This window comes from Dipodomys spectabilis, unplaced genomic scaffold, assembly GCF_019054845.1.
Source record: "Dipodomys spectabilis isolate Male_0828 unplaced genomic scaffold, ASM1905484v1 ptg000329l, whole genome shotgun sequence".
Taxonomy (NCBI): domain Eukaryota; kingdom Metazoa; phylum Chordata; class Mammalia; order Rodentia; family Heteromyidae; genus Dipodomys; species Dipodomys spectabilis.
Window position 1 is genome coordinate 1,419,016 of NW_024871006.1, and position 13,759 is coordinate 1,432,774.

The following is a 13,759-nucleotide window of genomic DNA, read 5'->3' on the forward strand; positions in this document are numbered from 1 at the left end:
CTTCTTCTTGCTGAAGTTGCAGATATATATAGATATATATTGTGGTTGTGTGAAAAAAAAAAAAAAAGCTAATTAAACTGCAGACGCTCGGCAGGAGGCAGGGCTGGCCCCGCAGTGCACACCCGATGATTGATTTGCACTGTCACACGGCTCTGCTGGGTGTCATAACTTAGTGACAAATCAAGGATTACAGTGGCCCAGACTAACTCTCTTCCTTTGTTGTTGGGTAGACATCAAAGCCGTCAAGCATATTAGTGTTTTTAATAAGTAGTTAGGTCAGGAGTAGCTTTACAGTTTAGAATTTACTTTTTTGTGTGTGCCACTGGAAGTGTTGGGGGAATGGGGTAAGAAAGAAAAAAAAGGAAAAAGAAAAAACAACTGCCAAAGTTTATTAGTGGGATGAAAAAAAAATAAGATAACCAACTAAAATAAAGTAAAAGGCAGCCCTGTAGAAGAAGTAAGCCTTTTTGTGGGTTGTTGGGAATTCTGCATTATTTCTCTAAGCCACATGGCGACCTGCTGCGGTAAGACAAGCCCTCTGGAGATGAGATTTTTGTTTGTTTGTTTGTTTCTCCCAAGGGGAAAATGATTCCTACTGCTACAGCTTTGTGGGCTTTCATAAACAAGCAACTTCGTTTTAATCAGTGTAGAGCAAGGCTGGATGGGTCCCCATGAAGTGTTTACTCGTGCACATCCAGCTCCTCAACAATTAGTATCATAAACAATTGGGACCACTGGGCTTATCTTGAAACTACACATCTCCCTGAAGAGAGTAGGGGCTGACATTCATTGTTCTTGGGGTGTTTACATTTAGCCACAGATCAGGGCTCTGAAAATCAGAACAAGGTGGGAATCTAGAATCCATTCCTGCTCACCACTGACAAGTTCATGATTTGTACATGAATGGAGCCCAGACCTTCTGGAGGATGCTGCAAGAGCCAGGGTTATGATAGTTTCTCTACATTGTCCAGACTGGTCTTGAACCTCTGTCCTTGAGAGATCCTCTTGCCCTCAGTGTCCTGAGTAGCTGTGACTGCAGATGTGTGCCACCACGTCTGGCTGTCACAAGTAACACATGGGCTCAGGATGGAGTGACATTCCTGGGTCAGCTGAAATTTCCCAAAGAATATTGGGGAATGACCTGTTCGCTTGGTTGCTAGAAATGATGAAGAATTCTGGACACATGTTTGCCAGCTGCTGCACTGGACCCAAGCAGGGTGAAGGGAAAGATCTCTCTTCCCTTCCTTGCTCATCTCCTGGGCAGCCAAACCTTCCCACCCCAGCCTTCTGTCTCACCTAGAAGGACCTTGCTCTCTCCAAGAAGCCAGGTAGGGAGTTGTCCATCATTTGCACCAGCTGGCAAGTTCCTCTCAGCTAAATCAGGAAGCTCATAAAAAGACCTTATCTCTGCGTAACCCGTGCCTCCCCACCCCCTAGTTTCCACTTGCCTGGCGCCTGGGAAAAGACAACAAAGGGGTGTAACAAACAATGACCATCTGTGGGAACAGGCCTGCCCCAGCAAGCCATGGGAACCCCAGGTCTCTGTCCCGCCCTTCCAGGCTCAGGATCCAAGAGCCAGCTGCTCTTCTGGTAGACCAGATGGTCATGGTGAACACTGATGCTTCTCAGTCTACATCTTTACCTAGATGCCATTTTAAGTGAAGCATGATACTACTTTATTTCGGTCTCTATTAATTTCTTTTTCCATTTTCATTTTTCCTTCCTTTTTTCCTTCCCTCCCTCTCTCCTCCCTCCCTCCGGTATCTTCCTTCCCTCCCTCCCTCCCTCCCTCCCTCCCTCCCTCCCTCCCTTCTTTCCTTCCTTCCTTCCTTCCTTCCTTCCTTCCTTCCTTCCTTCCTTCCTTCCTTCCTTCCTTCCTTTCTTCCTTCCTTCCTTCCTTCCTTCCTTCCTTCCTTCCTTCCTTCCTTCCTTCCTTCCTTCCTTTCTTCCTTCCTTCCTTCCTTCCTTCCTACCTTCCTTCCTTCTTTCTTTTCTCTGTGTCAGTCCTGAGGCTTGAATTCTGGGCCTGGGCTCTGTCCCTGACCCTTTGTGCACTACCATTTGGGCCACAGCTTCACTTCTATTTCCAATTTTGACTTCTATTTTCTATGTCTATTTTCAATTTCTACTACTATTCCTTTTCTATTTTCTATTTCTATGTCTACTCACCAAAACATCCATCCCCTGCTCTGCCTGCTCTTGACAGTGGCCTGTGAATTCCAATACAGTCTGAAAGAGGATCAGACACATCCATACCAGGGGACCACGCAGAGGCAGGCAGGCACAGGAGAAAGAGTATTATAAGGTTTATTAGAGGAGCCATATTCCCCCCAAGGGGGAGCACATGGTCTCCGTCACCATCCAGGTAGCAGGAGGGTCTGGGGGATAGGAAGTGAAGTGGACGGGAGCCCAGGTGGATCTGGGCGGAGAGAGGGAGGGGCCAGCTGTACAGCGGGAACTCCAGGGATGGGAGGGGGCCCAGGTCTGGGTGGAGCTGAGGACCAAAGGTGAGCATAATACTGACACAGTCTGTCTTCTCTCCCGTGACAGGTAGCTTCTCTAAACCTTTCAGTCGGCACTGTAAGCTGTTCCAGCCTCCCTCCTAGGCCCTCACCACCATCAAAGACTGGAATAGTCTTGTCTTTACATTTTCCATCAGTGGGTTCATTTTTATTTCACCACCAGCCTGAGATGTACGAAGATATGCATTTTTATCTCTCCTGTTCAGATTTTATCTCTATTTGTTCAGATCTTTGGTCTTATTCCATTTTCTTATTCACAGCATGAAAGGCTGACGCTGAAAAGAACCCCACAGAAGATCTGTGTCCCGTAAGAAAGCCAATTCAGGAAGGACTAGGTAAGATGTCAGTGACCAAGTTTAGCTGTGGTTAGACTAGTCCCCAACTTGGGCTCATCTGAGACTTTTCTTCTGCCCTAAGGTTCCCTGAAGCTGGACTCCAAAACCTATTCTCTCTCTTCCTTTTTTTTTTCCATGCCAGTCTGGGGCTTGAACTCAAGGCCTTTCCCTGAATGAACTTTTGTGCTTAAGGCTAGAGCTCTACCATTTGAGTCACACCTGCACCTCTAGATTTTTGGTAGTTTATTGGAGATAAGAGTTTCACAGACTTTCCTGCCTAGGCTTTGAACCGTGATCTTAGCCTTGAGTATCTATAACTTGAGTCACCAGAGGCTGGCTTCAAAACCCATTCTTAAGATCCTCTGCTTCCTTTCCTTCTTGCCATGTGGTCTGTCCAGCCAGAAGTTCCCTGGTGTCCTGATCCATGGTCCTTCTGTATAATTCTATTGGTCACTTGTGGTACCTAGGAGGGCAGGAAGCCAGGAGACAGGTTGATAGAGAAGATAGCCCAGATATCATGAGACACAGGGGAAGACACAGTCACTAAGTCATCAAAGGACCTTGAGAAAACCCTTACCATTCACACAAAGTATTTGTTCACTTCCAAAACACCAGTTAGACAAGGAAAGGAAAACATGCTCATGTTTCTGTACTGGTGCTATTTAGTTGATGAAACAGAATGCTGTCACCTGGGTCTGATTGCCACACATCTCCAAGCAACCTTCCCATCCTCACACTCTGATGTGGACCCTGCTGTCCCTCTGTCATTAGGAGAGTTGCTGTGTCTTACCTGCTGAGTCAGGCAAGTTAGTTGTCCAGGTGAAATGGCCAGAGCTTCTAGTTTAGAGAAGGCATGATAGAACTCCTACTAGAAACTAGACTAAAAACCAAAGTTGGGTGCATCTTCTTTCCCAGCCCTTGCTTCACCTGGGAGCTTCTCGGAGGTCTATGTATTGGAAACCTCATTCCCAGAGTTGGCCGTGTTTGGTGGTAGTAGAACCTTTAGAGGTGAGCCCTACTGGGAGGTGGTTAGGTTATTGGGAGCACTGCCCTTGGAAGGGATTAATGTCCTGATGAGGATGGATTGGTGTAAAAGAGCAAGCCTGACCTTTGAACCCCTCTGGCTTCCATCTTCCCATGTATTCTCTTTTTAGCATGCCTTCACACAGAGCTCAGATGAGCCCAATGCTATGCTCTGGGACCTCCAGAGTGGTGAGCTTACTAAACATTTTCTCTTCATAAACTTCCCAGCCTCAAGTAGTTTATTATACTGATAGAAGATGGACTAATATAGTTTGGGTTCTGATCCTTACAATCAACAGAGCCTAAATTGATACAAGGGACTTTAGGCATCTGCCCTTTCTTCCAGGAAGAAACAGGGCATCTGGATCAAATATTGCTACATTATTTCCATCTCTGGCATTTCATAGATGATTTGAGGATAAGCTTAAGAGTCGTTGGTGTTCTGTGTTGAAAAAAAAGAAAGGAGAGAGGTAGGCGTGAGATCAATCTCCTTTATCAACAGGCAGAATGTCTGATAGATAGATGGAAACCATTTCCATTTGTCAGAGCATGGATGAGAGAAGAAAAAATAGAAGATTTAAATAGGGTACAAGTCAAGGGTGAGCAGAGAGAACCCCCTTTCATAACCACATGGGGCCACCTATACATCTAGAATCCAGCCCCAGGATCCCAGTGACATCTGAAACTTCTTTTAGGCATTTCTTTCCCTTTTCTAGGTCTCTTTGGGACCTATTGCCCATATGTTGTTAATTTCCCTTCTTTCCAAAGCTCTCTGTTGCATTTCAAGTCAGAATGCATCCTCTTCATTGCTTCTGAATTCAAGGAGGAGATAACAGAAGTCATCAAGCCCTTTAATATAGGAAATACATGAGCATGCAATGCTGCGCAAGAATGTGAGAATGCTTGTGAGTACACACCTAGATGATTAGCTCCTGCCTTAATTCACTTTCAGCTCCACGATGGAAGATCACAAGGGAGACTCGGGCTGTTCAGCACCTCTTAAAAAGATGCTCCACACGTCCTTCAGGAACAAATCTTATTCCCCAAAGTTGTCCTTTAGTGGTCTACTGGATCTCTCTTGCAGATTTCCACCAATTGCTGGCCAGCCCACAGCCACTTCGAACTAGACACTCACCAGAGGCCTGCTGAGGATCTGGTCTGCTAGGTGACCAGTTTTACAGGTGGAAAAGGATTCCTTTTCTCTCATTTGAGGTGTAGTGGAGGGAAGAGCCCATCAATTAAAGCAGAAGTGAAGCAATGAAAGGTTAGGGCATGTGTTCGTCTGACAAGTTCAGCAGCAAGAGATCTCATGGTGGCTATTCTATACAAGAAGACAAAACAAAACAAGGAGAGAGGGCATGTGGAATGAGGCTGAGCCACTGGTGTCCTTTGGGCAGAACCATTGAATTTCCAACCTGTTCATGGTCACTGGCAGACTGCCTAATAGTGTTCTGTGTAGCCTTAGAAATACGGATCCCATTCACATCGCATGACTTACAGTGTGAAGGCTAAGAACATACAGAGGTGTCATGGGTCACCAACTTTATTGAACATGTTTGTTTTTTTAGTAATATGGGATCTGGGCACTAGCAGATTATACAGGAAATCCTAGTTAGTCAAGAGGCTGAGATCTGAGGATCAAAATTCAAAGCCATCCTGGGTGGACAAATTCCAGAGACTTCTCTGCAATTAACCACTGAAAATCCAGAAGGGCTCGAGTGGTAGAATTCTAGGCTGGAGAGGAAAAATCTAAGCAAGGTCTAGAATTCAAGTGTCAGTACTCCCCTCCCCCCCACATATGCGCACAGACACACAGGGAAAAGGAAGACAATACTAGAAACTAAAATGTTGATGGAGCATACTCAAGGCTAAGTAAACAGATTCATAATGCAGTAATTGTGGTCTCAATTTCTTGAACACAGAGCCTTATGTACACTAGGCAATTCTCTACCCATTGAACTATACCCTCAGCCTTTGGGACTAGATTTCTGAGTCAAAAATGGGCAGAACTAGTCTTCTGAGTAGGAGTATATATGAAACCAATGGGATAGAATGTTTTAAATTTGACTGATCCAGAAATGATAAAGAAATGGCTCTCTTCTAAGCTCCAGAACTATAGAAAGTAGATATCAGTTCATTGTAAGTCACCCTAGTCCTCCATATTCTCTTCTAGCAGCAGTCAATGGACTATAAGACACCCAGATGCACATTATTGGACCAAGGAAGATGACTTTAACTTCATGTTTAACTTTATATGACCAGCCACCAGTTCACGCACACTCTTCTCCCAAGGGCCTCATAGGAGAGATGGTTTATTGGTCAGGAAAAGATAGACTATACTGCAGCAATGAACAACACTGAAATCTAATTGGATTAGAAGGAAAAGTTTTTATCCCTTGCTCATTTGCCTAATTCTGGCATTGCACATTAAGGATGTGTCAGGGGTGGTTTGGGAGCAGAGAACTTTGTCTGCTCCACATAGTCACTCAGGCCCCAGGCTGACATTCACCTCTCTATGAGGCTCCAGGAATTCCCCTCAAGGGGGAAACCAATGAAGGGGTTTACTGGAGAGTGATACATGCTTTTTGACTGGAGACTGACACATGTCCAATCAGAGCCCAAGGACCAGGACATGACCCTACCTACTCAGCAGGGAAGGAATGTGCAGCCTTCCTAAGAATCTAGCTGAAGAGGAGAACCCATGAATTGTGAGAAGCTGAGCTCCAAGGCCAAGCATGGCTCCCAATAGACACTAGAAGGAGCCAGAGCTGAAGTTATGGGAGCTCAAACCTTGTGAACATACAGAGGAGGATCAAAAAACAGAACGAAGGCCAGATGCACAAAGAGAAGCAAAGAGCAGGTGGCCTCTGGGAACATAAAAGGTAGGTGCCTAATGCTCAGCAGCTTTCAAGTGGCTCGCTACTCGGAGTGCTGTGAATAGATGTCTGTTCCTTGTTACTAAAAGAGCCTTGACTTGTACTCTTTCAATTTGTAATTCTCTGTTGAGACTGTTGGGCTATAGCCAGGAACGGTGAAGCATGCCTGTAATGATTGACTAGGAGATTGATGAGGAAAGATTGTAAGTTCAAGGACAGTGTTGGTTACATAGCGAAACCCTGTCTCAAAGAACAACACACCAAAACAAAGACTGTTGAGTTGCGGAAGACAAGTTCTCTAAGATGAACTTGCCAGTATAGCCCCAGTTTCCAATAACCCTGACCTAACAGTCAATTGGGCCTACATTAGCAGCCACGGGTGTAACTGGAGAGGCTCAGCGGAACTTCCACACCCGTGGTCCAGCTCTGCATCCTGGCGGTGCTGATGCTAGAGGTCTGGATGCTAGAGGAGTGCCACGGAGCCAGCCTGTCACAGAATAATGCCCTTAAGTGGTTTAAATGTTCTTAAAGCAGACAACATTCACATGTGATACCAAGGAAAACAAAATTACCCCCCAAAGCAGTTATCAAACTATTTTTAAAATGGAGGGATAGATTAAGCTCATTATGGGTGCATTTAAGAAACTCGTGGTGGGTTTCATTCCTATCAAATCTCAGAGTAGTGCAGAGAACCCCGTGAGATACGTGTAGCTGCCATTTCAAAATATGAACACGTGAAAAATGTCGATTTCTCTTATCTATGACACAGTCAATACTTGCACAGGTACTGTCCATGCCACTGTAATTAGCTGCTCCCATTTATAACCAAAACATATGCCAAATTTCCATTTGGTGCTTGAAAGATATATTTTATTGAAAGATATATATATATATATATTTTTTTTTTTTTGGTCCGGTCGTGGGGCCTGAACTCTGGGCCTGGGCGCTGTCCCTCAGCTCTTCAGCTCAAGGCTAGCGCTCTACCACTTGAGCCACAGCGCCACTTCCGGCTTTTTTCTTTTTGCTTATGTGGGCTGAGGAATTGAACCCAGGACCTCGAGCATGCAAGGCAAGCACTCTACTACTGAGCCACCTTCCCAGCCCCTGAAAAATATATTTTTAATTGAAAGATATATTTTATTGTTTACATGCCAATAGAAACACACTTTTACTAGCCATGCTCATGGAGTTCTTGAGTTCTATGACCACTTTGTCTGTGGAAGCCACAGACTAAAGGTCTCTGCTCACAAGAGCCTAGACAATTCACCCAGGCAGGTTTTCTTTTCTTTTCTAGTCATAAAAACATTTATTAAATTATTTTTGTATTCTATGTACTATATTAGGAATTGCAAGTGTTGGAGAAGAATCAGGTTGGCTCTTGTGGCTTGGTAGAATATTGGATGGAATAAAGTAGAAGATAAAGACCAGACACCCAAGACAGAGAAAAGGTGATTGGATTCAATAGGACCCAAGAACTGAAACTAAGAGAGAGCCACATTGGGCCACAACAGGAACACCAGGGTAGGCAGAGGGAGGGAGGGTTGAAAATTAGTTCTGGAATGCACAGATTCTGTTCTACTAGGTGAGTGAACTTGAGCCAGTAACTTCCCATCTCTGAACCTCAGCTCTCTCATCTGTAAGATGAGTCTTACACAGAGGAAAAGGAAACTAAATTGGGGTACATCCTGTCCAGAATAAGGTACAAATACTGTCCGTGTCCAGTTTCATTCAGAAATTGTACCTGATAGACGTGGAAACTGCAGTTAATAAAGTGAACTTAGCTGGGTGCTGGTGGTTCACTCCTGTAATCCTAGCTAGGATCGCGGTTTGGAACTAGCCTGGGTAGGAAAGTCCATGAGACACTTATCTCCAATTAGCCACCAGAACACTAGAAGTGGTGCTGTAGCTCAAAGTGGTAGAGCACTAGTCTTGAGCAAAAAAGCTCAGAGACTGCCTGGACCCTGAATTCAAGTTCCCATGATAGACCAAAAAAAAAGAAAAAAGGAAAATAAAAGTGAACTTTTCTTTCTCTGGTTTATTTAGTTACCAGGGACCAAATAGATCACATATCAAGAATAGCAAATATATAGAAAATATAAAGAAGATGGACGGTTAAATCTGCATCATAAGTAAATAAGGTTTGTATACTTTTTAGTGTAAGTTATAAATATTGTTTCGTCTGACAACTCAAGATGGAAACCATCTTATCAACCATGGCGGCTCATGTATCATTTTATTGGGTTGTTTGATTTCTTATTAGTAAGAAGTTTTTCTGTAGTGGGGATATGAACCTTCTGACATGTGTCCTAAATACTGTTCCTATTTGTGTTTTAGTATTTACTTTGTTGATGGTGTTTGTTGGACAGAAGTTTTTAATTTTTATGTTGCCTTATGTTCCAATCTTTTCCTTTATGGTTTATGGCATTTTTGCCATGCCTAGAAGTTTCCACTCAAAGATTATACAACTATTCATCCACGCTTTCTTCTAGTGCTTTTATGGCTTTATTTTTTTACCTTTAGAGCATCTGGAAATTATTTGGGGGAGGGGATGATGGCATTCCCTCCCCCCAAATGGCTAGCCAGTTATCCCCAAAGCATTCAATACATTATCTTTTTCCTTACTTGTTTGAAAATACCCGTTATCTTACAACTGAATTCTGAGATTTACATGGCCATATTTTGGAAACTTTAATCTGTTCTACTAATCTAGTCTTTTTTTTTTTTCTTCCTGGTAGACCACTGTTCAAATTGCTATGACTTTACAACATGGCTTATTTTGTGGGAAGGCTTATTTCTGCCTTGTTTTATTTCTTTTTAAGGATTTATTAGCTATTCTTACTTTCATATTCTTCCAGAAAATTTTTAAAAATTACTTTTATCAAGCATCCAAACACTTGTGGAGACTGATTAGCACTGGTATGAATTTGCAGAATAATTTAGGGAAAAGGGATTTTTTTCTTTCTTTCTTTTTTTTGGAAAAGGGATTCTTCAATGCTGTATCTGCCCATCTAAGAACAAAGGGAATCTCTCCCTTTACTAGTCCTTTTTATGTTCTTTAGTAGAAGGTATTTTCTTTGTATAAGTTTTGCACACTTCTAAATTTATTCCTAGCATTTTATATTCCATTGATATTCATGGTATTTTCTGGCTGATTATTCTTTGCACAGAGATGAGGTGTTTTATTAAAAGAGAAGAAGATGGAAGGAGCAGAGAGGGAAAGATTCGAATTTGATCCATTTTAAGAGTTTTCCCTGAGTCTGTCCCTGTAGGAGATTTCAGTGAAGTTTAGCTCATTGAGTCACCTCTAAAAAGGAAAAATGTATCTTTGAGGGCACAGATTTCAGAGAGAGAGAGAGAAAAAGAGAGAGAGAAGGAGAGAGAGAGAGAGGAGGGAGGGAGAGAAGAGAAGATGAAGATGAAGATGAAGACAGAGGAGAAAAAGGAGGAGGAGGAGGAGGAGGAAGAGGAAAGGAAAAGGGGAGGGGAGGACAAGAAGACTGAGAATCAGCCATATTTCCCCCACTTTTCAATTGGTTTCTTTCAGAGCATGTAAGGCCTGTAGCAGACTCTGGTCTTGTCCTTTGTGTGCTCCAGCATTCCCCAGCCAGGTCCTGACATGCCATTGGCTCTCAGAACACACCCTACCCCTTCCTGTTGAGGTCCACTTCCCTTTCTGAGGGGTATCAGTGCTCATGGGGAAATCTCTCTCTGCTTTTTGTTCTCTGAGCATCTGTCATCAGACGCTGCTTTTCTGAAGGAAGTCTAACGTCTCCCTGACACACACATTTGCTGAAAGATTTACATTTTCGATTTCCTCACCCATTTTCTGAGTGCATACATAAAAGAGAATTGTAAATGTTTAGAAAAATCAAAGTTCTTCTTAGACACCTGCAGTTTTCCCCAAGTAAGTACTCTCTAATTTATGCTAAGAAAAGGCAGAAGAAATGAGGTGGAATAACCTGGCTGTTCGCTCAGCTCACTGAAGTTTCTCAAATTTTATTTTCTCCTCTCACTGTTGGAGCACCATCAAGTTCTCATGGCAGTATAGAACCCTGTCAGACACAGCATCCTGCCTTACTTGGACTGAGGCCATTTGGGGAACTTTCTATGCAGGTGGTAAAGACAAAGATGAAAGAGGAAGAGTAAGGACAGCAACCACTGCTGAAGCAGATGGCATTGGCCAGGCCAATGTCAGGGACTGGCAGTCCTTTCTGCACCTCTACAATGCAGGGCCTCTTGTCAGACCCTGCCTCTATCAACCAACCTTCTCCCTGTCTTTTCTTTGGAAACTATGGGGCTCCCACAGCTCAGCACAGGACACTTGGGATCGAAGAAGCTATCAATTAGTGAACATCCAAGCATTCATTAATTTGCCCTCAGAAAAGCTTGAGCTGAATCGTCATTTCTGAGTTTCTGAATGACAAAAAGCAATTGATTACTAAAGAGCTAATGCAGTGGTTCATACCTATAATCCCAGCACTTGAGAGGCAGAAGCAAATTTGAGGCCAGTCTGGGATACAGAGCAAGACTTTGCACCAAAACCAAATATTTGAGGAGACAGGTAGAGTTGGGATAGATGGGAGAGGATAGCAAAGTGATGGAAGAGATGGCACTGATGAAGATGTATTATACACATCACTGGACATGTCGATGAGAAACCCTTTCGTATGTCTATTTAAATGTAATAAATTTAAATAATTTATGATTTAAATAGTATTTATGCTGGTACTGGAGCTTGAACTCAGGGCTTTGTGCTCTTGCTTATGTTTTTGCTCAAAGCTGCTGCTCTACCAACTTCTGTTTGTTTTTATCTTGCTAGTTAATTGGAGATAAGAGTCTCATGGACATTTTTTCCTGGGCTAGCTTTGAACTGCAATGCTGATCTCAGCCTTCCCAAGTAGCTAGGATTACAGGCATGACCACCAAAATATGTCTGGTTTAAATAAATACAAGTTTAAAAAAGGAAAAAGAAAAGCAAATGCAGACCATCTCAGAGCTATCCTTAACATAGAAGATGTGGAAGGAGGGTGTAATAGGTGATCCCAAACTTGTGCTCTTGACTCATGGAATCTAGAACTTCTAGGCAAAGTGATGGTTATCTCTAGATCTAAACATACAGGACAGTTCTCCACAGAGTGCCCAGCCATTGACTTTTTAATCCACCCTGAGGCAGATTGCTCCAAGAGTGACACCATTAAGTTTTACATTCATATCACTTTACTAAAAATCTTCCACACCATTTCCACTACCGTACTTACCACTTGCCCTTGGAAATGGAAAACTCAATTCCATAAAATGAGTTCCTTTTTCCAAACACCCCACCAGGACCTTTACAGAGAAATTTAAACTCTAATGAATCAAGTTTTTCCACATCTTCTACCAACTAAAGACAAGGGAGTGGGCCGTGTTATAGCCACCCAGGCTCATATAACATTATAATGTACATGGCTATGGCATCAGTAAGCAGGACTCCATGGGAGTAGTGTCATATACACAGTCTGTTTATGGCCAAAAGTTTATGTGGCACACAAGGATCAAACAAGATGTCTCGACAGGATGAAAAGTTTGCAAACACTGAAGTTAAAGAATGGATTCTGGACATGGACACGATGTCACCTTTGACACACAGTTCTCTCCTTCTCTCTCTCTTTCTCCCTCCCTCCATCCTCCCTCCCCCTCTCTCTCTCTCTCTCTTTTGGCCCGTTAGCACACCATTCATAGATTCCCAGTTTAGTGCAAATGTCTTCAGCCCAGTCTATAATAATGAAGACATCTGGGAATTCCAAGGCAAGGGAAACGATCTCCATGTCCCCTCCCGCCTGCGCTCAACCTCATCAGCTTTTATTGCTTCACAGTTCATTGTCTCACTCTGCCCTCCACAACCCCCGCCCCGTACTCCCCATTCCTTTGCTCACATGGGCCCTGTGGGAAACTTAATCTGGAGAAGGTGTCATGTTCCTTCAGAAGAACACTGAATGAGGACAGCCTCAGCCAAGTACCCAGCTGCAACTGGGAGTATTGCTGTTCCGTCCAACATCTCCTCCTTCAGACTCAACACAGAACAACTGCAAGGTTTGTTGCAGCTAAGACTTGGGGTCTTTCCCTTGAGTCTTGGCCTCTCATCTCTTGGGTAAGTTTCAGAAACAGTCTGAAGGCAGGAGTCAGGTAGCAAAAATACAGTGGAGTTCTGGAACCAAAAGATAATTGAAAAATCCCAGGAAGTCCATCCCCTTTGGCCTACATTCACATATGGTCAACACATTAGAGACTCTGTTCAAAAGATCCTGATGGGACATAGGGTGGGGATGGTTTCTGTAATAAACACAAATGTACCACTGGGGAATCAGGACTCTGTGCACCTTAGGCCTACCAAAGGCTTGGCTATGTCATTGGTTCTAACCCAACATGCTACTCTTTCTAAAATGATCTTCCTCTGAAGATAAAGTAGCAGTCTTCATGAGTGATTGCTTCCAGACCCAACAAAGAGAAACTCATGTGCTCGAAATGCCTGCCATTCTTCTCCATTTCATCATAAAGTAGCCAACTTAATTTTGTACAATACTGTTTGATAGCAACCATGTGTTTGTCTTCTGTATTTATAGACTCAGGAAAGAACCTACTTGGTCAGTGTTGAGATAATTTCACAAGCAAAATGGAACCAGATGTGACTCCTTATTTGGCTCTTCAAATGGGAGCAATCTAATTCCCAGGGTTGGTCTTTGCCCCAGTTTTCAGTTACCTTGCAGAAGAGGATCCTTTTACATGGCATTCACCTTGCCAAGGTACCTAACTTGCAAGAGTGGGCAAGAATTTAGGAAGTTGGTTCTCAGTCTAACACTTTCCAGCATTTCGGGGGCGGGGGGGGGGGGGGAGGGTTCAGTAGGACAAACGCTTCCTCTTTCAGAAGTAATAGGCTTGCTTACCTTAAATTAAGCCATTTTTCCAACGTCCCAAAATATTTAGGTATTTTTGGGCCTGAAACTCAAGGGTGCTAAGGTGATTC